This window comes from Pseudophryne corroboree, chromosome 1 (genome assembly GCF_028390025.1).
Source record: "Pseudophryne corroboree isolate aPseCor3 chromosome 1, aPseCor3.hap2, whole genome shotgun sequence".
In the NCBI taxonomy this organism is placed as follows: Eukaryota; Metazoa; Chordata; class Amphibia; order Anura; family Myobatrachidae; genus Pseudophryne; species Pseudophryne corroboree.
In genome coordinates, this window is record NC_086444.1 from 685,235,058 (window position 1) to 685,261,181 (window position 26,124).

Consider the following 26,124-nt stretch of genomic DNA (forward strand, 5'->3'; position numbering starts at 1 on the left):
GTTTTTGTTTTGGCTTGGTTTTGCCAAAACCATCCTTTTGTGTTTTGGTTTTGGATCTGGATGATTAAAAAAAAAAAAAAAAACAGCTAACATCACAGAATTTGGGGGTAATTTTGCTCCTACAGTATTATTAACCTCAATAGCATTCATTTCCACTCATTTCCAGTCTATTCTGAACACCTTACACCTCACAATATTGTTTTTAGGCCTAAAAGTTGCACCGAGGTGACTGTATGACTAAGCTAAGCGACACAAGTGTGCAGCACAAACACCTGGCCCATCTAGGAGTGGCACTACAGTTGCAGGCAGGATGGCACTTAAAAAAACTATGCCTCAAACAGCACATCATGCAAAGAAGTAAAAGAGGTGCAATGAGGTAGCTGTGTGACTAAGCTAAGCGACACAAGTGTACGGCACAAACACCTGGCCCATCTAGGAGTGGCACTGCAGTTGCAGGCAGGATGGCACTTAAAAAACTAGGCCTCAAACAGCACATCATGCAAAGAAGTAAAAGAGGTGCAATGAGGTAGCTGTATGACTAAGCTAAGCGACACAAGTGTGCGGCACAAACACCTGGCCCATCTAGGAGTGGCACTGCAGTGTCAGACAGGAGGGCAGATATAAAAAAAGGTCCCAAACAGCACATCATGTAAAGATGAAAAAGAGGTGCAATTAGGTAGCTGTATGACTAAGCCAAGCGATACAAGTGTGCAGCAAAAACAACATGGGACGTGCTGGAATTTGCCCAGATGTAATACACGTACAATATTGGTGGCACAGGAGAGCGTACCCCTAAACCACACACACACACACACACACACACACACACACACACACACACACACACAGCAAAGCCTGTAAAATTAATTTGGATAATAATAACCCTTTTATTTGGAGCTATTATAATAATATAAAGCACAGGCGAGCGTACCCCTACACCACACAGGACAAATCCTGTAAAAATGATTTGGATAATAATATAAGTAATGTATATAACCCTTTTATTTGAAGTAAATAATATACAGCACAGGACACCACCACTGGACTTATGGCAGCACAAGACACCACCACTGGACTGATGCAGCACAAGACAGCACCACTGACCTGGACTTATATGGCAGTACCCCTGGACTTATACGGCAGTACCCCTGGAGTTGTATGGCAGTGTCAGGCAGGATGGCACTTTAAAAAACTAGTCCCCAAACAGCATATGATGCAAAGAAGAAAAAGAGGTGCAAGATGGAATTGTCCTTGGGCCCTCCCACCCACCCTTATGTTGTATAAACAGGACATGCACACTTTAACAAACCAATCATTTCAGTGACAGGGTCTGCCATACGACTGTGGCTGAAATGACTGGTTTGTTTGGACCCCCACCAAAAAAGAAGTAATTAATCTCTCCTTGCACAAACTGGCTTTACAGAGGCAAGATGTCCACCTCATCCTCATCTTCCGATTCCTCACCCCTTTCACTGTGTACATCCTCCTCCTCACAGAGTTTTAATTTGTCCCCACTGGAATCCACCATCACAGGTCCCTCTGTACTTTCTGGAGGCAATTGCTGGTAAAGGTCTTCCTGGAGGAATTTATAATTAATTTTGATGAACATCATCTTCTCCACATTTTGTGGAAGTAACCTCCTAGGCCAATCGCTGACAAGGTTACCGGCTGCAATAAACACTCTGTCAGAGTACACATTGGAGGGGGGGCAACTTAGGTAAAATAAAGCCAGTTTGTGCAAGGGCATCCAAATTGCCTCTTTTTCCTGCCAGCGTACAGACTGTCTGACATGCCTACTTGGATGCTGTCACTCATGTAATCCTCCACCATTCTTTCAATGATGACAGAATCATATGCAGTGACAGTAGACATGTCAGTAATTGTTGGCAGGTCCTTCAGTCCGGACCAGACGTCAGCACTCGCTCCTGACTGCCCTGCATCACCGCCAGTGGGTGGGCTTGGAAATCATCCTTTTCCTCGCAGCCCCAGTTACAGGAGAAAGTGAAGGAGGAGCTGTTGATGGGTCACGTTCCGCTTGTGTTGACAATTTTCTCACCAGCAGGTCTTTGAACCTCTGCAGACTTGTGTCTGCCAGAAAGATCGATACAACATAGGCTTTAAACCTAGGATCGAGCACGGTGGCCAAAATGTAGTGCTCTGATTTCAACAGATTGACCACCCTTGAATCCTGGCAAAGCGGATGAAGGGCTCCATCCACAAGTCCCACATACTTTGCGGAATCGCTCCATCTTAGCTCCTCCTTCAATTTCTCTAGCTGCTTCTGCAAAAGCCTGATGAGGGGAATGACCTGACTCAAGCTGGCAGTGTCTGAACTGACTTCACGTGTGTCAAGTTTGAATGGTTGGAGAACCTTGCCCAAGACAGAAATCATTCCCCACTGCACTTGAGTCAGGTGCATTCCCCCTCCTTTGCTTATATCATAGGTGGATGTATTGGCTTGAATGGCCTTTTGCTGCTCCTCCAATCTCTAAAGCATATAGAGTGTTGAATTCCACCTCGTTACCACCTCTTGCTTCAGGTGATGGCAGGGCAGGTTCAGGTGTTTTTGATGGCACTCCAGTCTCCGGCACGCAGTGGCTGAATGCCAAAAGTGGCCCGCAATTTTTCGAGCCACCGACAGAATCTACTGCACGCCCCTGTCATTTAAAAAAAAAATCTGCACCACCAAATTAATTGTATGTGTAAAACATGGGACGTGCTGGATTTGCCAAGATGTAATGCACGCACAATATTGGTGGCGTTGTCCGATATCACAAATCCCCAGGAGAGTCCAATTGGGGTAAGCTCATGTGCAATGATGTCCTTCAGTTTCCGTAAGAGGTTGTCAGCAGTGTGCCTCTTACGGAAAGCGGTGATACTTAGCGTAGCCTGCCTAGGAACAAGTTGGCGTTTGTGAGATGCTGCTACTGGTGCCACTGCTGTTGTTGTTGCTGCGGGAGACAATACATCTACCCAGTGGGCTGTCACAGTCATATAGTCCTTAGTCCTCCCTGTTCCACTTGTCCGTGGTTAAGTGGACAGTGGATACAACTGCATTTTGTTGGACACTGAGGACACTTATTCTGACGTCTCTGTACATTCTCGGTATCACCTGCCTAGTGAAGTGAAACCTAGATGGGATTTGATACCGGGGACACAGTACCTCAATCAATTCTCTAAGTCCCACTGAACTAATGGCGGATACTGGACGCACATCTAACACCAACATAGCTGTCAAGGCCTCAGTTATCTGCTTTGCAAATATTTCATCTTCCTCACAAAGGACTGTTGGACAGTAATTGTTTACTGGGAGTAGTACAAGTGGTCTTCCGACTTCCCCTCTGGGATGACGATCGACTCCCAGCAGCAACAACAGCAGCGGCAGCAACAGCAGGTGTACCACTCAAGGTTCCTCCGGAAGAATCTCGGTTAGGGGAGGACTCCTCAGTCTTGCCAGTGGCATGGCCTGACGTTCCTGACTGAGGAGGAAGTTGACGTTGAGGGAGTTGGTGGTGTGGCTTGCAGGAGCTTGGGTACAAGAGGAAGAAGGGATTTAGGTGTCAGTTGACTGCTTATGCTCTTACCCAACGTTTCACAACTTGACACTGACTTCTGATGAATGCACTGCAGGTGACGTATAAGGGAGGATGTTCCTAGGTGGTTAACATCTTTACCCCTTGACAGAATGACAAAGGCAACACACGGCTTGACACCTGTTGTCTAGATTTGTGGAGAAATAATTCCACACCGAAGAGGTGGCATTTTTGGTATTTTGCCCAGGCATCACAATGGGCTTCTTCATCCCATAGACAACAGGTGTCTCCCCCGGTGCCTCATTTAAACAAACCACATCACCATCATATTCCTCATCCTTACCTTCCTCCTCAGCACCAACAACACCCATATCCTCATCCTGGTGTACTTCAACAGTGACATCTTCAATTTGAATATCAGAAACTGGACTGTGGGTGCTCCTTCCAGCACTTCCAGGGGGCATGCAAATGGAGGAAGGAGCCACCTCTTCCCATCCAGTGTCGGGAAAGTCAGGCATCGCAACCGCCGACACACTTGGACTCTCTTTGGGGATTTGTGATACCATCTTAGAATGTATAGTTGTTTGCTGTGCTTTTTCCAACTTAACTCTTCTCATTTTTCTAGCAGGAGGATGGGGGCTTCCATCGTCAAGTGAAGCTGAACCACTAGTCATGAACATAGGCCAGGGCCTTAGCCGTTCCTTTCCACTCCGTGTCATAAATGGCATATTGGCAAGTTTATGTTTCTTCTCAGACATTTACAGTACATTTCTTTTTTTGTTTTTTTCTACTGAACTTTGGCTTTTTGGATTTTACATGCCCTCTACTATCATATTGGGCATCGGCCTTGGCAGACAACATTGATGGCATTTAATTGTCTATGTCATGGCTAGTGGCAGCAGCTTCAGCACTAGGAGGAAGTGGTTCTTGATCTTTCCCTATTTTATCCTCCAAATTTTTATTCTCCATTATTTTTCTGGAGTTATATAACACAATATGCGGCACAGGAGAGTGTACCCCTACACCTCACAGGGCAAACCCTGTAAAAAAATTGGATTAAAATAAGATTTTACTTACCGATAAATCTATTTCTCGTAGTCCGTAGTGGATGCTGGGGACTCCGTCAGGACCATGGGGATTAGCGGCTCCGCAGGAGACAGGGTACAAAAATAAAGCTTTAGGATCAGGTGGTGTGCACTGGCTCCTCCCCCTATGACCCTCCTCCAAGCCTCAGTTAGGATACTGTGCCCGGACGAGCGTACACAATAAGGAAGGATTTTGAATCCCGGGTAAGACTCATACCAGCCACACCAATCACACCGTACAACTTGTGATCTGAACCCAGTTAACAGTATGACAACGTAGGAGCCTCTGAACAGACGGCTCACAACAAGAACAACCCAATTTTTTTGTAACAATAACTATGTACAAGTATTGCAGACAATCCGCACTTGGGATGGGCGCCCAGCATCCACTACGGACTACGAGAAATAGATTTATCGGTAAGTAAAATCTTATTTTCTCTAACGTCCTAGTGGATGCTGGGGACTCCGTCAGGACCATGGGGATTATACCAAAGCTCCCAGACGGGCGGGAGAGTGCGGATGACTCTGCAGCACCGAATGAGAGAACTCCAGGTCCTCTTTAGCCAGGGTATCAAATTTGTAGAATTTTACAAACGTGTTCTCCCCCGACCACGTAGCTGCTCGGCAGAGTTGTAATGCCGAGACCCCTCGGGCAGCCGCCCAGGATGAGCCCACCTTCCTTGTGGAATGGGCCTTGACAGATTTAGGCTGTGGCAGGCCTGCCACAGAATGTGCAAGTTGAATTGTGCTACAAATCCAACGAGCAATCGTCTGCTTAGAAGCAGGAGCACCCAGCTTGTTGGGTGCATACAGTATAAACAGCGAGTCAGATTTTCAGACTCCAGCCGTCCTTGAAATATATATTTTCAATGCCCTGACAACGTCCATCAACTTGGAATCCTCCAAATCGCTAGTAGCCGTAGGCACCACAATAGGCTGGTTCAGGTGAAACGCTGACACCACCTTAGGCAGAAAATGAGGACGCGTCCGCAGTTCTGCCCTGTCCGAATGGAAAATCAGATATGGGCTTTTATACGATAAAGCCGCCAATTCTGACACTCTCCTGGCTGAAGCCAGGGCCAGTAGCATGGTTACTTTCCATGTAAGATATTTCAAATCCGCCGATTTGAGTGGCTCAAACCAATGGGATTTGAGAAAATCCAAAACTACATTAAGGTCCCACGGAGCCACTGGGGGCACAACCGGGGGCTGTATATGTAGTACTCCTTTTACAAAAGTCTGGACTTCAGGAACTGAAGCCAATTCTTTCTGGAAGAAAATCGACAGGGCCGAAATGTGAACCTTAATGGACCCCAACTTGAGGCCCATAGACAATCCTGTTTGCAGGAAATGTAGGAATCGACCCGATTGAAATTCCTCCGTGGGGGCCTTCCTGGCCTCACACCACGCAACATATTTTCTCCAAATGCGGTGATAATGTTGTGCAGTCACCTCCTTCCTGGCTTTAACCAGTGTAGGAATGACCTCTTCTGGAATGCCTTTTTCCCTTAGAATTCGGCGTTCAACCGCCACGCCGTCAAACGCAGCCGCGGTAAGTCTTGGAATAGACATGGTCCCTGCTGAATCAGGTCCCGTCTTAGAGGTAGAGGCCACGGATTTTCCGTGAGCATCTCCTGAAGTTCCGGGTACCAAGTTCTTCTTGGCCAATCCGGAGCCACGAGTATCGTTCTTACTCCCCTTTGCCATATAATTCTCAGTACTTTGGGTATGAGAGGCAGAGGAGGAAACACATACACTGACTGGAACACCCACGGTGTTACCAGAGCGTCCACAGCTATTGCCTGAGGGTCTCTTGACCTGGCGCAATACCTGTCCAGTTTTTTGTTGAGGCGAGACGCCATCATATCCACCTTTGGTTTTTCCCAACGGTTCACAATCATGTGGAAGACTTCTCGATGAAGTCCCCACTCTCCCGGGTGTAGATCGTGTCTGCTGAGGAAGTCTGCTTCCCAGTTGTCCACTCCCGGAATGAACACTGCTGACAGTGCTATCACATGATCTTCCGCCCAGCGAAGAATCCTTGCAGCTTCTGCAATTGCTCTCCTGCTTCTTGTGCCGCCCTGTCTGTTTACGTGGGCGACTGCCGTGATGTTGTCCGACTGGATCAACACCGGCTGACCCTGAAGCAGGGGTTTTGCCAGGCTTAGAGCATTGTAAATCGCTCTTAGCTCCAGTATATTTATGTGAAGAGACATCTCCAGGCTTGACCATACTCCCTGGAAGTTTCTTCCCTGTGTGACCGCTCCCCAGCCTCTCAGACTGGCATCCGTGGTCACCAGGACCCAGTCCTGTATGCCGAATCTGCGGCCTTCTAACAGATGAGCACTCTGCAACCACCACAGAAGAGACACCCTTGTCCGTGGTGATAAGGTTATCCGCTGATGCATCTGCAGATGCGATCCGGACCATTTGTCCAGCAGATCCCACTGAAAAGTTCGTGCGTGGAATCTGCCGAATGGGATTGCTTCGTAAGAAGCCACCATCTTTCCCAGGACTCTTGTGCATTGATGCACAGACACTTTTCCTGGTTTTAGGAGGTTCCTGACAAGTTCGGATAACTCCTTGGCTTTCTCCTCCGGAAGAAACACCTTTTTCTGAACCGTGTCCAGAATCATTCCCAGGAACAGCAGACGTGTTGTCGGGGTCAACTGAGATTTTGGAAAATTCAGAATCCACCCGTGTTGTTGCAGCACTACTTGGGTTAGTGCTACTCCGTCCTCCAGCTGTTCTCTGGACCTTGCCCTTATCAGGAGATCGTCCAAGTAAGGGATAATTAATACGCCTCTTCTTCGCAGAAGAATCATCATTTCGGCCATTACCTTGGTAAAGACCCGAGGTGCCGTGGACAATCCAAACGGCAGCGTCTGAAACTGATAATGACAGTTTTGCACCACGAACCTGAGGTACCCTTGATGTGAAGGGCAAATTGGGACATGCAGGTAAGCATCTTTTATGTCCAGGGACACCATAAAGTCCCCTTCTTCCAGATTCGCTATCACTGCTCTGAGTGATTCCATCTTGAACTTGAATTTTTGTATGTACAGGTTCAAAGATTTCAGATTTAGAATAGGTCTTACCGAGCCGTCCGGCTTCGGTACCACAATATAGCGTGGAGTAATACCCCTTTCCCTGTTGTAGGAGGGGTACCTTGACTATCACCTGCTGAGAAAACAGCTTGTGAATGGCTTCCAATACCGTCGCCCTGTCTGAGGGAGACGTTGGCAAAGCAGACTTTAGGAACCGGCGAGGGGGAGACTTCTCGAATTCCAACCTGTAACCCTGAGATACTGCCTGCAGGATCCAGGGGTCCACCTGTGAGCAAGCCCACTGCGCGCTGAAATTCTTGAGTCGACCCCCCACCGTTCCTGAGTCCGCTTGTAAAGCCCCAGCGTCATGCTGAGGGCTTTGCAGAACCCGCGGAGGGCTTCTGTTCCTGGGAAGGAGCTGCTTGCTGCCCTCTCTTACCCTTTTCTCTGCCTCAGGGCAGATATGACTGTCCTTTTGCCCGCTTGTTCTTATAGGACCGAAAGGACTGCGGCTGAAAAGACGGTGTCTTTTTCTGTTGGGAGGGGGTCTGAGGTAAAAAGGTGGATTTCCCGGCAGTTGCCGTGGCCACCAAATCCGATAGACCGACGCCAAATAATTCCTCCCCTTTATACGGCAATACTTCCATATGCCGTTTGGAATCCGCATCACCTGACCACTGTCGTGTCCATAAACTTCTTCTGGCAGATATGGACATCGCACTTACTCTCGATGCCAGAGTGCAAATATCCCTCTGAGCATCTCGCATATAAAGAAAAGCATCCTTTAATTGCTCTAAAGTCTGTAAAATACTGTCCCTATCCAGGGTATCAATATTTTCAGTCAGGGAATCCGACCAGACCACACCAGCACTGCACATCCAGGCTGAGGCGATGGCTGGTCGCAGTATAACACCAGTATGTGTGTATATACTTTTTAGGGTAGTTTCCAGCCTCCTATCAGCTGGATCCTTGAGGGCGGCCGTATCAGGAGACGGTAACGCCACATGTTTTGATAAGCGTGTGAGCGCCTTATCCACCTTAGGGGGTGTTTCCCAGCGCGCCCTAACCTCTGGCGGGAAAGGGTATAATGCCAATAACTTTTTTGAAATTAGCACTTTTCTATCTGGGTTAACCCACGCTTCATCACATACATCATTCAATTCCTCTGATTCAGGAAAAACTACAGGTAGTTTTTTTACCCCCCACATAATACCCCTTTTTGTGGTACTTGTAGTATCAGAGATATGCAAAGCCTCCTTCATTGCCGTGATCATATAACGTGTGGCCCTATTGGAAAATACGTTTGTTTCTTCACCGTCGACACTAGATTCAGTGTCCGTGTCTGGGTCTGTGTCGACCGACTGAGGTAAAGGGCGTTTTACAGCCCCTGACGGTGTCTGAGACGCCTGGGCAGGTACTAACTGGTTTGCCGGCCGTCTCATGTCGTCAACTGATTTTTGTAATGTGCTGACATTATCACGTAATTCCATAAACAAAGCCATCCATTCCGGTGTCGACTCCCTGGGGGGTGACATCACCATTACCGGCAATTGCTCTGCCTCCACACCAACATCGTCCTCATACATGTCGACACACACGTACCGACACACAGCAGACACACAGGGAATGCTCTATTGAAGACAGGACCCCACTAGCCCTTTGGGGAGACAGAGGGAGAGTTTGCCAGCACACACCCAAGCGCTATAATATATAAGGGAACAACCCTATATAAGTGTTGTATCCTTATAGCAGCTTAAATATAGTAATATCGCCAAAAAAAGTGCCCCCCCTCTCTGTTTTACCCTGTTTCTGTAGTGCAGTGCAGGGGAGAGTCCTGGGAGCCTTCCTCACAGCGGAGCTGAGCAGGAAAATGGCGCTGTGTGCTGAGGAGAATAAGCCCCGCCCCCTATTTCGGCGGGCTCTTCTCCGGAGTTTGTGAGATCTGGCAGGGGTTAAATACATCCATATAGCCTCAAGGGCTATATGTGATGTATTTTTAGCCATAAAAAGGTATTATACATTGCTGCCCAGGGCGCCCCCCCAGCGCCCTGCACCCTCCGTGACCGCTGTGTGAAGTGTGCTGACAACAATGGCGCACAGCTGCAGTGCTGTGCGCTACCTCAGGAAGACTGAAAAGTCTTCTGCCGCCTGCTTCTGGACCTCTTCCATCTTCGGCATCTGCAAGGGGGGTCGGCGGCGCGGCTCCGGGACCGGACTCCATGGCTGGGCCTGTGTTCGATCCCTCTGGAGCTAATGGTGTCCAGTAGCCTAAGAAGCCAATCCATCCTGCACGCAGGTGAGTTGACTTCTCTCCCCTAAGTCCCTCGATGCAGTGAGCCTGTTGCCAGCAGGACTCACTGAAAATAAAAAACCTAAAAACTTTTTCTAAGCAGCTCTTTAGGAGAGCCACCTAGATTGCACCCTGCTCGGACGGGCACAAAAACCTAACTGAGGCTTGGAGGAGGGTCATAGGGGGAGGAGCCAGTGCACACCACCTGATCCTAAAGCTTTATTTTTGTGCCCTGTCTCCTGCGGAGCCGCTAATCCCCATGGTCCTGACGGAGTCCCCAGCATCCACTAGGACGTTAGAGAAATATTAATAACCCCTTTATTTGGAGTAAATAATATACAGCACAGGACAGTACCACTGAACTTATATGGCAGCACCACTGGACTGATGCAGGACACACAGCACCACAGGAATGGACTGGATTTATACAGAAGCACTGGGCATCCGGCAGCGGAGGACACCACTGTGAATGGTCAATGAACTGACTTACTGATGCACAGGACACTACCACTGGTCTGATGCAGGACAACACAGCAACACTTTAAGGGACTTATTAATATATATTATACAGCAGCACTGGACATATGGCAGCAGAGGACACCACCACTGTGACTGGACTGATGCAGCACAATACACCACCCTGAACTGATGCAGCACAACACAGCACCCTATACAGCAGCACTGGACATATGGCAGCAGAGGACACAAGCACTGTGACTGGACAGATTCAGCACAAGACACGGACACTGAGGACACTAAGAGATTGGAGACACGTCCTCTCTATACACTCTCCAATGCTGGAGTGAAAATGGCGGCGACACGTGGATCCTTATATGGAATCCAAATCCCGCGAGAATCCGACAGCGGGATGATAACGTTTTGCCTCGTTCTGGTTTCCAAGTCAGGCGGTAAAACTCGAGCCTGACTCGGATCAGGGCTCAGAGCGTGAAGTTCGGTAGGGTTCGGGTTCTCTGAGAACCGAACCCGCTCATCCCTAATGACAAATGAAAAATAATGTATCTTTAAACATCTAAGGTACAGTAGGTTCCAAGCTTAATATCCACATAAAAATTGCAGAGTATGTATAACACAGCGCTCAGCCCCTGATAATTGAACTTATGGGGTGTCAGTGTTCACCTTATCTATGTAGTCTTGATTATAATATTATGTCACAGGTGTGAATCATAGATTGTATTGATGTCAAACAGATAATAATAACTTAAGGTATCAATTAAACTTTTATTGGGGAGTCACAGTGCTCCTCCCAGACACTTTGTTAATACTATGGGTTATCCTTAAATTGTTCAGGGTTAATTCTGTCCATGCAAATTGCGTGAATTTTCTCCTGTAAATTACTTTTAATAATCTCTGACCATTATCATAGGCCCGCAAAGTTAATGCGCCCAAATGATCCAATCAACAAAATATAGAAATAAAAATAAAAAATAAATAAAATAATTCAATTGCTGATCGCAAATGTACTTGTTAAATGTGATGTTCCGCCCTAGATAGAGCCGTCTTTAGTCCTGCTAACCGCAGTAGATTCTTGGGTATAAAATAGAAATGCAGGTATACGTTGGGGGATATATGTTCTGGGGGTGCGGCGTCCCGTAACCCTCAGGTGCATATACTTACCCTTCTTCTTCTGGTCGTCCTTGTCTTTCGTCCCCCGCTGTGCTTGCTTGTCCCTCCGTCTCGCTCCCTGGCCGGTGTAGAACCTCTGTGTGCAACCTGCACACCGATGCACGGACCTCCGGGATGACGAGATCACCGGCGGCTACGGCACTTCCGGGTACTGTTAGCCTGTTGTAGGTATTCAGTCCCCGGCGCGCTGCAGCACTGACGGCGGCTCTACTTCACTAGCCAGTGAAGGAGACTGTAGGATCGGGAAGCGGTTGATGCTGTCAGCTGATCTTTTAAAGATGATAAATGTTAGATCATGTCGTGTTCTTCCAACGCGTTTCAGCCTTAATTGGCCTTCCTCTTTAAAATTTAGTTTAAAGTTTAGTTTAGTTTAAATTTAGTAAAATTTAGTTCTAATGGTATATTGGTATAAGTTTGCTCATTAGACAACCAATCCTTTATGTAACAGACATAAAAAGCATAACTATATGTAAAGATGTCAGGGAAGTTAATTCCTCCATTACATTTTTCTTGACACAGTTTAAACAGACCAATCCTCGCACGGTTATTGTTCCAGATAAATTTTCAGTATAGGGAGGTTATCTGAGTGAGATCCTGTCAGGATAATAAGATAGGGAGAACCTGTAGTGGATATAGGAGTTTCGGGAAATAAAAAATTCTAAGAAGATTCGCTCTTCCCAGAAAAGAGTTGGAGACAGCTCATCCCCCCGAGACCCGCTGTGATTTGTAAGACCGTTTTTTAAAATATTTATTTTGTATAAATTGGTAATATTCTTAGGAAGAAATAGACCCAGGTATGGATGCTTCTTTTTTGCTCATTTCAAAGACAACTGTGCAGCCCACATGGGACAATAAAATCCCTGTTTTAAATAGAAGTCTTGTGATTTTTCAAAATTAACGAAGAAACCAGAGGCAGATCCCACCCTGTCAATCAAGTCTAATCAAATTTTTAATAATAATAATTTTATTTACTGTATATGCAGTAGCACTCTTTCTCCAACTCTTTCTCAAGGCGCTTTACAGACATCAAAAACAATGCACATAATATGGAAGATTTAAGTAATACAGCAATAGATAAGCCACACAGACATAAAAACCTTGAGCACACAGAAAGCATAATGCATGATTGGTGTAGGCATTTTTGGTAGTAACCTCCAAGGGTTGTGTATTCCATCCTTACAAGGTACCAGATGCGGCAGCCATCTTGGACGCACTGCGTAGGCTTACCCAGGTTGGAATAGTCCACCCCTAGAAGAGATAACACAAAATGGGGAGATTGCAGAGTTCTAAAGTTCAGAGTAGGTTTCCAACAAAACCATCAGGTATTGTATTTTTCATCCCATCCACAAGTGCACCAGATGAGGCAGCCATGTTGGGCGCATTACGAAGGTTACACTGTGGGAGATGAGCCATACAAGAGCCAAATGCATGTATGGGAAAACTGACATGGGTGTAGTAGTATGTTATACCCTGCACGGAAAGATACAAATGAAGAACACCCTGCCCACAGAGGAACCATCTGAGGCAGCCATCTGGGCGCACTACGTAGGTTGCTGCTGGCAGGGTATGCAATCAGTGGAGGTAAAAGTTACAGGAATAGCACACAATGGGGTGTGTCAGAGAAATTTTGACCCCTTATACTGAGACTGAATGCTTATAGGGTTAAAGCTTGGTGTATCAATGTAATTCTGGGTGCAGGAATCATATATTTTGAACAGTATATAAAAGTGTTCATCTCTCTCTGCACGTGTTTCTTACTAATTATGCTTTCTATGCATGACTTGCTGAAAAGGGCATCTTTCCATCATTAGGGGGCTGAGAGTGGTGGAAAGTGCTCTATTACTAACTCTTGGCCCCTAAGTGACTGCCCAGGGGTCTTTCCAGGCCCATAATTAAGAATAAGTATCGTGTTTGGATGACAGTAATAAAGATGGATTGTGTTCTCTGTCATGTGCCATTTCTGATGTAATGTGTTTTGTATATTATATAAACTGTGAGCCCTGTAACTCAAATTGTCTCACTGAGCCACCGTCCTCTCTGACACCCATCTGGGCCTGGATGCGAATAATCCATATATGCTTTTTCATCTGATCCTGGCGTATCTCATTAATATATTTCTACAGCATTTGGTGTTTCTGCCTGGTTGGATATCACACTGCCTACATGAGACAACACGGCTGCTGGATCTTCTGTCGCAGAAACCAAACAGCGCTGTAAAGTAAGAAACTTTCCTACCTTCCCTTTATGCAGCATAATGATATGGTACGCCTGTCCCAGGTGTGCAGTGCTCGCTCCAAAAAGAACCTCGTTCCTGAGGTAAGGAACAGACGACAGAGCATATCCTTCTGTGTTTTTTTATTTATAATGAATAATACTTCTTTTTCTAGGACTAACGTCTAACACCTTTTTTTCCAGAAATCACTGCTATTTTTTATTATTGTAGCACTCAAATTTGTGCATATATTGCTTTTCCCGTATTTTCAGGTTCTAACCGTATGTTTTTCCATAAATTATTAATATAAATGGGATAAATTGTATAACTTACAGTTGTATTACGTACTAAGGGGGTCATTCCGACCTGTTTGCACGCAGCGGTTCTTTGCTGCAGTGTGAACAGGTCATAGATGTGCATGCACGGCAGAAGCAGTGCGCACGTGTGTTGTTGCCTGGCAACACCGCCGCTAGAGACAATTGTGATCGCAGCGGTGATCGCAAGAAGATGGACAGGTGGGAGGCATTCTGTGATGAATACTCACTGTTTCCAGCCATTTTTGGGGAGTGGTAAGAAAAACACAGGCGTGTCCAGGCGAACGGAGGGCGGATGTCTGACGTCAAAGCCGGGACCTGCATCGCTGGATCCATAGCACAGGTAAAGACAGGGCTAGGCTTGTGTGAAACTTTTTTAGCATAGCAGGGCTGCACAAGCGTTCGCAGCCCTGCTATGCTAAAATACACTACCCCATAGGTGGAGATTAGTTGATCGCACCAGCAGCAAAAAGTTGCTTGGTGCGATCAACTCGAGATGAATGGCACTGAGTAAATGTAAACTGAACTCTGTTCCCATACCAGGGACAAGAGAGCAAACATCTCATATCAGCATTTATAAAGAACCCAGGGGAAAGAAATATATCTGTGTGACTTTTTTCTTGCCCAAGGTATGATGAAGGTGTGAGGAAAATTGTGGGAGGCCATTTCTCATAGCAGGTATTGTAAGTACTTGATAGGAAATAGAGCTTAATGAACTTTCTTGTTTGAGAAATTACAAAAGCCTGAGGGGAAAAAGGGTCATGTACTCCGTGAGATGTGACGCTTGTGGGTATACTTAACGGTATTGAAATAATTGATTCATCTCCTTGCTGTGGCAGAAGACTCCATCTGCTTGTGGAGACAATTTTTGAGGAGATTTGTGTACACAAGTGGCAAGGCAAATGGGGCAAAATCAGTCCACAAAGTGGGAAATTTCTCTGAGTACACTGGCTAGAGTTATGTGTTGTAAGCATGTAGATATTGCTGTGAAATATTTGAAAGAATGGAATAAGAAAACACAGAATTATCTAACATTTCCTCTAACAGGTACCTTTGATGCAAATGTTTTAAATAATTTAGGAAATTAGTTGAAAAGTTGTAATGAATGGAAGTCTTATTGTTTGTGGGTAGCTGAAGCACTTTTATTGTCATCTCTAATACAAAACCCTCTGCCTTATGCGGCAAGGACTATGGCCTTGAAAACAGACAGAGATGAGGAAACTGGAGAAAGGGAGGAGGCATTATACCCCTACTTGCATCAGATTATGCAGAACCCACAGAGTCAAGGAGCACTGGCAATAGACACTTCCCAGATTGTTGCCTCTGTTCCTTCCTCTATCAGCAGAGCAGAAGGTGAACGGTCCGCAGAAACCCCCCAAGTTGCTGCTGCCGCTTCATGATTACACATCCCTGATGCAGCTTTTAAAATAGGATGCTACTGCTGATGAGCTTAATCGTGATCAGCTAGTTGCCAAATGGTTAGAACTAGAAACAGCAATTAACAAAACAGTCCCTGACATAATTGATTGGACAAAAATTATGAGAATTGCTCAAGACCAAAAATAATCAGTCGCAGATTACACTGCCAAATTCTTTAAAACTGTAAAGTGTCACAGTGGCATTCCTGATATACAAGGAAAGCCAGATCTGGCACCGTTATTGATAACTTCGTATGTAGAAGGATTGAGAAGACCGATACAATCTAGACTCAAAACCCAGTCCCCTGATTGGAAAACCAAAACCCTTGCTAATATCATCGAATGGTGTAGACATCACTAAAACAATTTAGTTGAAAAAGATACAAACAGGCAGCAGAAGTTAATGAATGCACAGATCAAAGCAGCTGAGCTGATGGCTCAGCCAGCACACAGGACAGTCTCCAGTGGGAGGGGCCAGCTCCCCGGAGAGCTAAAATGTGCTACAACTGCCGAGAAAAAGGACACTTGTCATACGATTGCAAGAAACCCTCTGTGCAAGGGAGACTAAACATCTCTGACAATTGCAGGGATTTTAGACAACATCCCGGGAATAGAGATTGACATGAGGTCAATGCTCCAGTGTATCCAGTGTTAGCTACAGATAAACACGATCCCATGGTAAATTAAATCATAAATAAAAAGCCAATTACCTTGCTTGATAGACACCAAAGCTTCTGTTTCATTAATAGCAGGTAGTCAGGCTTTTCCTACCTCTGACAAAACTGTCACTGCAGTAGGAATATGAAACAGTCTCATTGAAATGGTGTTTTCAGAGACCTTGACTGTCACTATAGGTCCTCTTACAAACACACACTCTTTTGCTTAGTCGCGATCTCCTTGCAAAACTTAGGTGTTCTATCAGCTGCTTGTCTGCTGGAATCTTTCTGCATGTCCCAGAACAACACGCTGATACTGTACAAGATGCCCTGTGGCAGTATGATGACAACAGGCTTATGCCTGTCTTACAGGCGCTGCCAGAAATCCCTGAGCAACTGTGGACAAAAGAATCATTAATACCACCAACAGCGCTAGGCATTCCACATTATAACAAGCCTTTTTTCCCTGTAATGTCATAAAGTGATGGGACATTCTGCAGGGGTGTTAACTCAACGGCATGTAAATAAAAAATGACCTGTAGCATACTACAGTGCTGTTTTGGACCCGGTCGCCAGGGCCTTGCTGGTTTGTTTGCGGGCAGTAGCTGCTGCCGCTACATTAGTTCACAAATCTGCAGACATTGTCCTGAATCAACGACTGTATCTGTATGTGCCTCATGCAGTAGCGACCCTACTTACATGTAAATAAACACAGCATTTAACCACTTAAAGGCTCACTAAGTGGGAATTAGCTTTGCTGGCACCCAGTAATCTCATTATCCAGTGCTGCAATACATTGAATCCCGCCACCCTTCTGCCTGTAGGGGATGAGTCTTTACAGACTCAGAGGGAGGAGGGGGGAGGAGGGGGAAGGTGGGGGCACACAAGACACACACGATTGCCTTGCAATTCATACTTGCCTACTTTTGAAAAAGCATTTTAGGGAGATTGTGAAAGTAACACTTATCAGTGCGGACGTGTACTGCTACATTGGAGAGGCATGTCATAAAAATTACTTACATCCAAATGTAAATGAGCCCCAAAGTTTGTAATATCTACCTGTTGAAGAAAAGACACTGATATTTTTCAGGAAATGTTCGTGTATTGTGTTTTACAAGAGGTACTGTAAGTGGACAAGAGAAACCTTATTTAAAATGCATGTAGCCATAGGGATCATTGTTTCCTTATAACAATGCAGGGCAATGGCACTGATTAACTCCTTTGAATGTATGTAGCTCTGATTTATTTTTTTACCCCAAGAATGTAAAGTAAAATCAGGGAGATTGCTGGTCTATTCAGGGAGTGAGGGAGATTGCTACTATTTCAGGGAGTCTCCTGCGGAATGAGGGAGGGTAGGCAACTCTGTTGCAATTGTAGCACAGAACTTTTTTCACGTCCCGACCTTGCTGATGAACCCATCCCTTATGCAGATTTATCATTGTTCGCTGATGGAAGCTGCCTAAGATGAGAGGACGGCAGCCTTGGGTCTGCATATGCTGTATGCACACAGAGTGATACGTTGGAGACCAAACCCCTGCCAGCTCCTCACTCAGCTCACAGTGCTGGGCTTGTAGCTGTAACTAGAGCTTGCAAACTAGCAAAGGACAAAATTGTAAATATTTACATTGCCATGTCAAAAGAACAAGTATATGAAATGTCTGAAATATGTATACCTGATACACAAACATTGATTTGTATGCAATTAACTTCCAGTTCACAGGAAATCTCAACCTGGGAGCAGGAAGGGTGCTAGCCAGATTATTATTATTATTATTATTATCATCCTTTATTTATATGGCGCCACAAGGGTTCCGCAGCACCCAATTACAGAGTACATAAACAAATAATCAAACAGGAAAACAGCAACTTACAGTTGACGACAATATAGGACAAGTACAGGGTAAATAAACATAGCTACATCAGCAGATGACACTGGAATAAGTATCAGGTGGCAGAAGACTGCTGGATTTGGTGCATCTGAAGATTATTAAAGTAAAAAAAGGGTAAGCACATGAGGGAAGAGGGCCCTGCTCGTGAGAGCTTACATTCTAAAGGGGAGGGGTAGACAGACAGGGGTGAGACAGATGGGGTACATAGAGAGCGTGGAACAGAGGTTTAGGATGAGATTTGGCTGGGTTTGGTGAAGAAATGGGTCTTGAGAGCCCGTTTGAAGTTTTGTAGAGAGGTGGAGAGTCTGAGGGGGAGAGGTAGGGAATTCCAGAGAAGTGGTGCAGCATGTGAAAAATCTTGGAGGTAGGAGTGGGAGGAAGTAATCCGTAGGCAGGAGAGTCGGCGAGCATTAGCAGAGCGAAGAGGACGGGTGGGAGTGTAAAGCGAGATAAGATCAGAGATGTAGATGGGAGAGGAGTGGGTGAGGGCTTTGTAAGCAAGTGTGAGAAGCTTGAGGTCTAGTAAGAGAGGAGAGGTGGACGTAGTGCGTTTGGTGAGGAAAATGAGCCGGGCAGCAGCATTGAGGACAGATTGGAGTGGAGAGGTATTTGTCAGGAATGCCAGTCAGGAGGAGATTACAGTAGTCCAGTCTGGAGATGACCAGTGAGTGGATAAGACTCTTAGTAGCATCCTGGGTCAGAAAGGGTCTGATCCTGGAAATATTTTTTAGATGAAAACGGCAGGTTTGTGAGAGGTGCTGAATGTGGGGTTTGAAGGAGAGGGAGAAGTCAAGGTTTACTCCAAGACAGCGCTCTTGGGGGGTAGAGGAGATAGTAGTGCCATCAATAGATAATGAGATTGTAGGAGGTGAGGTTATGCGGGAGGGAGGGAACATGATCAACTCGGTCTTAGACATGTTAAGTTTAAGAAAGCGCTGGGACATCCAGGAAGAGATAGCAGAGAGACAGTTGGAGATACGAGTGAGGAGAGTAGGGGAGAGGTCTGGAGAGGAAAGATAGATTTGAGTGTCATCAGCATAGAGATGATATTGGAAACCAAAAGAACTAATCAGCTTACCTAGTGAGAACGTATAGAGAGAGAAGAGAAGAGGACCAAGGACAGAACCTTGGGGTACCCCTACAGTTAGTGGAAGTGAGGGGGAGGTGGAGTCATGAGAGGAGACAGAGAATGAACGGTCAGAAAGGTAGGATGACAACCAAGAGAGGGCAGTGTCACGCAGACCAGTGGAGTGAAGGATTTGCAGTAGGAGAGGATGGTCCACAGTGTCAAAAGCAGTGTCAGATGCTGATGGTTTGTGACGCAGCAAAGAAGGCAAGCCAGTGGTACCCAGATCACTTTTACCTGCATTGGCTCAGGTCACCCATAGTCTGACCCATGCATCTAAAACTGCAATGACTAATTTATTCAGGACCTACTGGTACACCCCTGTATTCTCTGCATTGGCTACTAAATTTTATCAAGACTGTCTAATTTGTATCCAAAACAATCCAGGTAGAAAAGTGCCTACAATATCATCACACCTTCCTGCCACAGAGAGACCATTTCAGGTGGTACAAATTGATTACATTCAGCTCCGAAAGGTAAGACAATTGGAGTAAGTTTTTGACTTTAACAGACCTGTTTAGTGGGTGGGTGGAGCGTGGCCTGTAGCCACATCAACAACTAATATAATAGCCAAAAAGATAGTGCAGGAATTAGTCTGTAGGTATGGACTCCCCAGGTTATCTCTTCTGACCAAGGTATGCATTTTACAGGAAGGTTATTCAAAGAAATGAGTGAAATGATTGGCATTAAGCAACAGCTACATGTGCCCTATCACCTCCAGTCAAGTGCAAAAATGTAGATTAAATCAGACTGTAAAGAGTAAATTGCAGACGTGTACCAAACAAACCAGACCCTTGTGGCCTGAGGCCTTGCCACTTGTTTTGCATTTTATCCGAACCACGCCCTTGGACCATTACGCCTTTTCCCATATGAAATTCTATTTGGGAAGTGGCCTAATCTTATGATGGTCCTGGCCCCAGACCTCTCTACAGCCCAAGATGTGACTGTTAAATATCTTATTAATATGAGTAGACAGATCAAGACAATTCACAATGCTGTTATTTCCCAACAGCCAAGCAGTCCTGCGGCCTGTCATGATTTGATGCCTGGTGACTTTGTGATGATAAACTTTTTATGTTGCAGTTCTTTGTCCGAGCGGTGGGAAGGACCATTCCAGGTGCTGTTAATGACTCCGACAGCAGTGAGAGTTGGCAAAAGATCCACCTGAGTACACGCATCGCACTGCAAAAAGGTCAATTCAGACCTGCCCCGAAGTGAACCCGAGGACATCCTGCAGACCACCTCACCTGTGTTGCTCCCAGGACCATGACCACCAGAAAGGATGCAATAAAGCCCCTGGTGAGTTGCCACCTAAAGTTGGAAAGAAGCAAAGCTTCTCTACCTGTGAAGAAAATGTATACACTTTGGATCCTGTTCTCTATGTTAACTCCTGTCATGCTGGAGACTCACATCACTGACTATGGACACGAGATAAAAGGAAAGAATGCTATACTTGCCATCCATAAGGCCATTGCAAGAGTTAACAATGTGACTGACTGTAGGGGGTGTATGCATTTGCCAATGACAGCTGAGTCAGGGATACCCTTGATAGCCATTCTGGTAACTTGGGAAGAAGCAGTGAGATTTGACTGGGTATACTGGGAAGAGAGTGTTTCTCTGGAACCAACTTTAGCACCAGAATTCGTCCTCAGAGAATAAATTCACTCCCCTTAGCAATAGTAGCCAGAGTGGGACATCCTGCCATTTGTGTGGTTCATAATGATCCAGCTCAAGGGACATTAGATAATGGTGGAACCAAGTCCTTATGCATAGTCAACAGACAAAAGATGGGGAACACTGAGTATCCCCGAGGAGTCCTGGTACTGAATGGGAAGGATGGGGAAGACATGCATTTAGAGATATTTATTGTAATGTCAAAAAATTCATGCATAGAACTTGGGAAGGAAGTGTGAACATTCATGGCCTGGACCCCTATAGTAAGATAGGTAACAAAACCCACTCTTTTCTCTCAACCCTGCTCACAAATATAAGAGTGGCAGGTGTCGCACTCCCTAGAGGCTTTTACTGGTTCTTTAGGAAAAATGCTTACTCATGGTTAGCAGTAGAGGGATCAGGTAAGTGTGTCCTTTCTACGGCAGCCACCAAGCTAAGAGTCACAAGAAAATGACACGGAGTCCCACGTAATATTGATTATAGGGAAGTATTTTATAGGGTAAGGAGAGGGATAGTGTATAAAAATAGATGGGAGCAATTCTTTTACTCACTTTTTCCCCAGGTGGGGGTAGGAAGTCTGTCAGAAAGACTGGAAGCTTACACTTACTATATGGATAAAATAGTAAATGAAACCAGTCATGCCATACGTGAAATGAATGAAGAATTATCCCAAGTGCGCAAAGTAGCTTTGCAAAACAGGTTTTCTTTAGACCAAGTGTTGGCCTCAGAGGGAGGAACTTGTGCCTTGATAGGACAGGAGTGTTGCACTTACATAGCTTATAATTTAGATATTGGAAGGACACATTAGAGAAGTGGAAAAGATGCAGGAAGGAATAAGAAAGATAGGAGGAGAAGTATGGGATCCGTTTGGATTCCTAGGAAGAGGTATATCAGCTCTGATAGCCGGATTCTTATGGTATGTAGTAATCTGGGGATTGATATTGTTGCTTTTTTACCTGTGTTTGAAGTGTGTGCCAATTATCCTTAGTAAGGGGTGTCAGAGTAGCTCAAAATCTGCAATGGGTTCACTTTCCTCTGCTCTTCAGCCTCCTGTCTATGTTCCAATGTTCAGAAGGGTGATGCCCATTAGTCAAAATGTTCTGCCACTGGAGCCTGAAATACCTCCCATTAGTACCTTTCAGATCCTTCGAGCAAATGACATAAGTGACCCAAGGGCCATTTATGAGAAAGAGGATAGTAGTGTGTGTCAAAGTCAAATTGCATATTTTGATATTTAGACTACTCTATGGCATTTACTAATGGATCCGTCTACAATGCATGCGTCAAATACGCATGCTATAAGCTAATACGGTAGGGCACGAATGACCGCATCATCAAGTTACTGTGCACATTACGGCAGAAGACACATTTGTTCATAAATATCATACTGTAACACAATAACAAATATTTATTTACAGAAAATATACACTCAAATGTATTACAGCCAGAAATACAAATTCCTATAGTGTCCTAAAACATACAGTATCAGATTGCTCTGTCCAAGCAGGCATTGTGTCCATGGAAGAGAGACCTTTGACTAATTGAATGGGTAAATACCACTGTTTGCCTCAATTGTTAACAGGAACAATTGAGGCTTGGTAATGATCCTATTGATCCCGTGTTATCATTGTCTCTAACAAACAAGAAGCCAGATACGATACAATAGCTAAAGATATGCAGATTCTTGATTGTGTGCTCAAACACACATTCATGCACATCAGAATTCTGTGTGTTTATATTCAATAAAATGCAGACCAGATATTGATACTTGAATTAATAGTGATATGTCATATGTATTCTGGCTTTATGGTTTACACAGCACTGACCTGTCCCCTACACAATGAATTATACATAGCCTTTACACAACTGGTCAACTGTATATAAATATATATATTGGACAGTGGAAGTATGGCGCCACAGGTGTGTGTGAGATAGATAAATATGACAGAATCAGACACTCCTTAAATAATTCAAGGCGTCAGCTAACCCTCAAGTATTAGGCAGGGATAAACTGCCTAGGTTAAATTGTATAAAAAGAGGGGGGATGAGGGTTACAGCGACCAACGGTGTCAAATAAAAAATATGAAGAGACTAACTGGATACGTAAAAAAATAGTAGTATATTTATTAATACAAAAAATATAAAACCAAGGTATAAAACCAGTTATAATAAAATGTCACAGTGGGTTTAAAAGCCGGAGGGTATATGCTAAAAATTAATACCAACTAAAAGGATAGCTAAAACAATAATATAAATAGTATAAAGGCAGTGATGATAGAATATCCAAAAAAAGAGAGAATGCTGCTTATCTTTTTAAGGTGGAGAGTCAATGGAGGTACACCCAACGCGTTTCGTCACTCTGACTTCATCAGGGGGTATGGGACTACTGAACAGGTACTCTTATTTATAGCACATGCAATTAAGAATGGATAGTTGTGACATCACTTCCCATGGTCCTGAATGAAGTCAAGAAAGTGAAATGGAAAGAGTCATATATATGGATAACTATTGATGTGCAATCCTTATATACCTGTATCGAGCACGAAAAAGGAATTGAAGCAAGCAAAGAATACTTGGACAAAGATAACACTCTCACCGAACCCCATAGGAATTTTATTTGCGATCTTATGAAATTCATTTTAAGCCGTAATTATTTTAAATTTTTAGACAAATTTTATCTACAACGGTGCGGCACCGCTATGGGGACTATTTTTGCCCCAAGCTTCGCCAATTTATTTATGGGAAGATGGGAGGAGAAGCACATATACACCACGCAACACTTCAAGGAATCCATTGTCATGTATAAAAGATACATTGACGATATCCTGATCATATGGGATGGGAGTGCCGAATCATTTCTGGACTTTTTTAAACTTTTACAGATCAATGATTTTAATTTATCTTTTACCTACAATCTGAACAAAGAGTCCATTGAATTCCTGGATCTAATCTTAATGGGAGAGAAAGAGGCAGTGTCTACAAAAATTTTTATAAAAGATGTTGATAAGAACAGCTACCTTCACTACAAGAGCAATCACTCCAAAAAATGGAAGAACAACATCCCCTCCTCTCAATTCCATAGAATAAGGAGGAATTGCAACAAAAACGAAGAATGTGAGGAACAACTTGAAACATACAGAAAAAGATTTGAGGACAAACTTTATCCAAAAACTATACTAGACAAAGCTGTTACCAAGACAAGAAATTTGGAGAGAGAAAATTTGCTGACCTATAAGGAAAAAACGGCACCAAAGGAGTCTATTTCCTTTGTTACTACTTACAGTTCTCATGAACAAACCATCAGGACTTCACTAAGAACCCACTGGGACATACTTTTAATGGACCCCATCTTAAAGAAGATCCTTCCACCACAACCAGAACTAGTATTTCGAAAATCACGTAATTTGAAAGACATCCTCGCGCCCAGCATGCTAAAAGAAATACCATTAGAGGGAAAATCCAACTCTCTCCCCAAATGCATCGGATCTTACAAGTGTGGACACTGCAACATCTGCAAATTTCTTAATCCTAACAGAAAAACTTTTTGCAATACAGACGGCACACAAGAATTCAAAATCAAAGAATTCATGAACTGTAATATTACATCCGTAATCTATTTGTTGGAATGTACATGCCACAAAAAATATGTAGGTAAAACAAAAAGAACCTTGAAAATTAGAGTACAGGAACATGTACGAAGTATCAAAAACAAAGTAGAGACTCACTTGCTGTACAGACATTTTAAACTGGAACACAATTGTAATCCAGAAGAGATGACTTTCAAAGCCATCGAACACGTGACCAGTGGCGAAAGGGGTGGAGACCTTGCCAAGAAGCTCTCTCAAAGAGAGATGTTTTGGATATTCCAACTAAAAACTGCACACCCCATGGGCTTCAATGAGGGATATGAAATCGCTCCATTTCTATGAGAGAAGTACCCCCCTCCAAAATCTTCTGGATACAGATAAGCCAATTCTTTCCTTCTCAAGCTTGCTTCACATCATCATACTTACTTTCCGATCACCACTATTTGTAAAACACTGTATATAGTCACTAATTATCTTAATAAAAAACTTTTATAGTATATGCCTGACTTATTTCATTATATGCTACAGTCATACCGCACTGGTTCTACGCCCAATTCCGTCCGATCTTGGAAGCTAAGCAGTGTTGGGCCCAATCAGTAACAAGTGGGTAACTACTTGCGAATATTGGGTACTGTAGAAGAGCGAGCCTTGTCAGGCTTGAAATAATATTAATAGATGGCTAAATCACTATTGCACAGGTTCTTGATAGCAAATAATTAATTTAACACATCACCAACTCTCACAACCAGTCATACACATATGCACTTTTTATCTATATATATCACCAATGACTAGTATATGACTAAGTAATATATTATGAATATACTAACGTATCCTAAATGGTTCCACGCTGTCTAGCACATATGCACATAACTGATATCAGATACTAGTTTATAATTATTTTTATCTCCTCACTGACCATCACCATTCATAAATTATTCCTATGCCTATACCATGTGTACAAGGTTATCTATTACTTCTCTAAGGTCAAAAAAATGTATTCAAAACCTTTTTATGCCACAAAGTGACTAGTATAAATATGGTCCATGGTTTAATTCTACATTTTGTCCACCTCACTGTTTGAACAAAAAAACGTCACTTTTTTGCAACAATTGTTATTTTTCAAAACTCCCCCAATATAAAGTCTCAGATCACTGTATGATAATTGAAAATTCTTTAATAGAATAGACACTAACATATACATCTTTCTATATTTTTTACTTTTCATACGTGCGCTGCTTCCAAAACGGAATTCTGTACTGTTATATTCATTGGATGCCAGAAACTCCAACAAAATGGCCACAGCAATGATAAATGAAGGACAACTACTACTGTCAAATAGAAAGACTCGGCACTGATGTATGCTTCAGAAATCAAAATCATCCACAAAATGGCCGCCGCGATGACTGACAAGCTGCCCAGCCTATAGATGAAGATCCCGCCCGCAACCGGAAGTGACGCGACGGCAATAACGGAAGAACAGACTGAGAAACATAAACAGACTTGTTCACGGACCGGAAGTGTGGCGCTTGTGCGCATGCGCAATACGAGTACTCCTACAAAGGAAGTGGGGCGGAAGTGACGTCGGCCCCGTCCCCGGACTGTTTTACTGAAGTTTTATAGTATTTAAAACTCGTTTTTCATATATG

The 26,124-nt window shown here is 44.2% G+C and overlaps 1 protein-coding gene and 1 pseudogene across 1 annotated transcript in view; one reads left to right on the forward strand and one right to left on the reverse strand.

Moving 5' to 3' along the window:
- The window catches only part of HSH2D (hematopoietic SH2 domain containing), a 244,086-nt gene that overhangs the window by 179,627 nt on the left and 38,335 nt on the right, over positions 1–26,124 (reverse strand). The gene's annotated exons all lie outside the window — the stretch shown is intronic.
- Positions 24,996–25,115, forward strand: LOC134949621 (5S ribosomal RNA; annotated as a pseudogene).